Consider the following 4503-nt stretch of genomic DNA (forward strand, 5'->3'; position numbering starts at 1 on the left):
CTCAAGTTAGCTTTCTGATGGAAAAATGTGCCCCAGAGTTTTTAGCTCATGTACTACAATGAAAGGAGCATCTCATCCGCACATGGACATTCACAGAGCAATGCAAAAACATTTTGACCTAACACATAGCTCTGAGGGACTAGGCTGTGTGAGTTTGAAAGAGAAAGATAAAAATCAGCCACAAGAGAAAGCAGGAAAGCGAATAAAATGAAATATCTGCTGGGAACTTTCACACAGGCTCATCTGTGAAGACTCCTAGGGGAAACAAACAAACCAGAACACTGACATTTTCATCAGAAAACCCCAAACCACATGAAAACTACCTCCTTCCAGGTTTATGCACAAATTTCAGACCAAAGAGATTTCATTCAGATTTGTGGAATGTTTTCCCCTGAGCCCAGGAACATTTCATTAAAGCAAAAAGAGAAACCTGTAATCTGGTCTAGAGAGGATGCTTTCTCCAGGTTGACTGTTCAGCTCCTTGCTCTGTGTGCTCGCAGTTCAACAAGGAGTGGGGGTATAAGTGTAGGTGTTTGGCTCTCCTGTGCTATTGCATGAAAAATCAGAGTAAGGATAGGATTTTTTTAGTATCTGAGGTAATATCCAGGTTCTTGCCAGTTTTTAGTGATAATGGAAAAAGGACTGGATAGGAGTCCTCACCTGGCCTTTTCATTCTTACACACCTCTCCCCAGCTCTGTCCGCCCCCCATAACTTCTGTCCTTTGCCTACAGGGGCCAGTACACCTTTGTTTCCACTTGGTTGTCAGAATTTATTCAGTCCTGCGACCTGCTGGGCTCAGCTCCTGCTCATTCTAGCCTCTTCTGCATTCTGCCCTGTTCATACTTAAAGGAGTTAGGATTAGATATATAAAGTCCTAAGCTTCAAGGGCCCTTTAAGAATCATATAACTCAACATCTTTACCTTACTTCTAAAGCAACTGAGTTTTAAGTCTATGGCATTCTCTGCCTTCTCAACCCTGTCCTGAACCAGGACTGAATAAATAGGAAAAGGATGCTACATGCCAAGTCTCTCATTGAATACAGCTCCTTCCACGGCATTGGTCCTTCTATTACCACAGAGGCTTTACCTTTACTACTATTGTGAATTTAATGTAAGGAAATACAGTGGTATTTCTGTTCATGAAATTTTATAATTCACGTATTAGTGTTTTTCCTGAATTTTAGAATACAATGTACCATGTCTTCACAGGATTTTAGCTGGTGGTTAAGGTGAAATTGTTGAAAATTAATTCAGAAAAGCATCAGTTTTTACGAACATTATAGGTATTATCAATGTCTTCATTTGCTGTGCTCCATAATGCTTCATTTATTATATTTTTATGGTTTCTCTGACAATCTCCACTCATATATCTCATTTCATGCCTGCCTTCTTTTATACTACAGGCATCTATACTATAAGCAGGGCCCATGTATTCTTCACTTTTTGTGTTCTAAACCTCTAAGATTATATCTAGCAAATAGAAAGGGCTGAGTGAATAGTTGCAGAGCAAACACTTTTTTTTCTTTGAACTGGAGATACAGTGCCACCTATATTAAATAAAGCAGTATAAAAATCCTGAAAAAGTACATATATCAATGAATTTCTGCAAGGTATCTTAATTGGGCTTCCCTGGTGGCGCAGTGTTGAGAGTCCGCCTGCTGATTCAGGGGACACGTGTTCGTGCCCCGGTCCGGGAAGATCCCACATGCCGTGGAGCGGCTGGGCCCGTGAGCCATGGCCTCTGAGCCTGCGCGTCCAGAGCCTGTGCTCCGCAGCAGGAGAGGCCACAACAGTGAGAGGCCCGCGTACCGCTAAAAAAAAAAAGATATCTTAATTTTAGAGCTCTTGTGCATATTGAGAACTGAGAGAAATTTGAAGAAATGACTTAGACAACTTTTAATATGTTTCTAATTTCTTTATATAAAACCAGGAGAGAAACAAAATAGTAAAAGAAGCAGGATCACTTAAATTGTGTATTCTCTCATTTATTAAAGGTATTATGGAGTTTTAAGAAATACTGGCTTGAACTGGTTTATCCATCTAACAAAAGAAATTGTATGTCTATCTAGGATACGCAAAAAAATTCTGTGAGTTTTAATTTGTGTAAGACAATAATGAGGGACTTCCCTGGTGGTCCAGTGGCTAAGACTGTGCACTCCGAATGCAGAGGGCCCAGGTTCGATCCCTGGTCAGGGAACCATATCCTGCATGCTGCAACTGAAGATCCAGCATGCCACAACTAAAAGATTCTGCATGACACAACGAAGATTCCACCCACGGCAACGAAGGTCCCACGTGTCACAAGTAAGACCTGGAGCAGCCAAATAAATAAATAAATATTTTTTAAAAAGACAATAATGAGCATAGTCTTTAGCAATAATTATGCTACATATGCCTACTTCAATTTCTACATTTCCAACTACCCTTTATCTATCCAAGGATGAAACCAATTTCTCAACAACAGATGTGTAGATGTGTAGTGAACACGGCTCTTAGACATATAGTAATATTTGTCGTATTGTAATTCCAAGTCTTCCTACACTGAAATGATTGCTGTTAAATAAGGAAAGACAATTGTTTTTAAGACTGAGGAAGCAGCAATTTATTTGTCTCCTGGATTTGGTATTAAAAAGAGGCTTTGGATAAGGCTTTTGGATTATTAAACTACTGACTAGTACTGTAAACACATATTATTTTTTAAATTGAGGTATAGTTGCTTTACAATGTTGTATTCATTTGTGCTGTACAATGAAGTGTATCAGCTATACGTGTATATATATATCCCCTCCCTCTTGGGCCTCCCTCCCACCCCTACCCCCATCCCATCCATCTAGGTCACCATAGAGCACTGAGCTGAGGTCCCTGCACTATACAGCAGGTTCCAACTAGCTATCTTTTTCACACATGGTAGTGTATATATGTCAATCCCAATCTCCCAGTACATCCTACTCCCCTCCCCCCATCCACATATTTGTTCTTTACATCTGCGTCTCTATTCCTGCCCTGCAAATAGGTGCATCTATACCATTTTTCTACATTCCACATATATACATTAATATACGATATCTGTTTTTCTCTTTCTGACTTACTTCACTTTGTATGACAGACTCTAGATCCATCCATGTCTCTGCAAGTGACACAATTTCGTTCCTTTTTATGGCTGAGTAATATTCCATGGTATATATGTGCCACATCTTCTTTATCCATTCATATGTTGATGGACACTTAGGTTGCTTCCATGACCTGGCTATTGTAAATAGTGCTGCAATGAACATTGGGGTGCATGTGTCTTTTTGAATTATGGTTTTCTCAGTGTATATGCCCAGTAGTGGGATTGCTGGGTCGTATGGTAGTTCTATTTTTAGTTTTCTAAGGAACCTCCATACGGTTCTCCATAGTGGCTGTATCACTTTACATTCCCACCAACAGGGCAGGAGGGTTCCCTTATTGAATCATCACCTAAAGCTGTAAACTGGAGGCAGTGAAGAGTCCCATCAGCAGACTCTGGCTGAAATTTCCTTTGGATCGTGCCAGAAAAATTTATCCTGGGATTTCTCCTTTTTTAAGGCAGCAAATAATCCTTGTGTACAGTTTGCACATGTGAAAATAATGTGCTCCCTCTAGTTTTGCTCCCTTGTAAGGGGGCCACATTGACAAACTCAAGAACATACTTCTGTAGAAGCGATATAGAAGAACATTTCTTAAAATGTATTCTGTGTAATGCCAGTTTGATTAGATTTTCCTTTTTCTAAATGGGAAAAGGATTCTGTGATTAAATAGTTTAAGGAAAGTGGTTAGATAGACTCTTTTAATGCTAGACTTCTTAGGAGCTTTAAAATGCTACTGTGTATCATCTATCACCAGAAAGGAAATAGAGAATACAGTATTTTCCAAACTTAATGACTACAAAATCTTTATTCAACCCTAAAGCATCTTGTGAGAATAATGTTCTGTTAAAAACAATTGTAAAATTTTCATTCATGTTAATGGGAACAGAAGTGTAAAGTCTATTAATTGAGAAAACTGGGATGAGTTCAAAAGTTAAAGGTTTCTTTACATAAAAATAAATTTAAATGACAAAAATTTATCATTTTATGCTGATATATCTAATGCCAACTAAATACAATAACATTTTTTCTTTCCCCATTCTATATTTATTTGTCTTTTCTCCCATAGTGAGAACCCTGGCTCCCAGAAATATCACTGTGTTTACAAATTTGCTCAGCCCTACAATACATAATTCCTGCTTCTGTACTCTGCAAGGATAGAAGCAATGGAACTACAGCCACAGTGAGCACACCTTACCACTGTATCTTGTTTTCTAAATACTGTTCCCTATTAAAAGTAAAATAGGAGTACTTAGAGAAATGGCCAATTCCAGGGAAAGTAGAAGATGATTCTGGAATATCTTACTGTGTCAGAAAGTATACAGACACTCAAAAATGAGGGGTCCTGTACAAATGACACAAGAACCAGTTTTGAAAAATTTCCCACTGTTGGCC

The 4503-nt window shown here is 38.7% G+C and overlaps 1 non-coding gene across 1 annotated transcript; it reads left to right on the forward strand.

The window, feature by feature from the left end:
* Nucleotides 1-2125: 2125 nt before the first annotated feature.
* TRNAR-CCG lies at nt 2126-2198 on the forward strand. Its single transcript has one exon. It is a non-coding gene; the product is annotated as a tRNA-Arg (tRNA).
* The last annotated feature ends 2305 nt before the right edge of the window (nt 2199-4503 follow it).

This window comes from Phocoena sinus, chromosome 5 (genome assembly GCF_008692025.1).
Source record: "Phocoena sinus isolate mPhoSin1 chromosome 5, mPhoSin1.pri, whole genome shotgun sequence".
NCBI lineage: Eukaryota > Metazoa > Chordata > Mammalia > Artiodactyla > Phocoenidae > Phocoena > Phocoena sinus.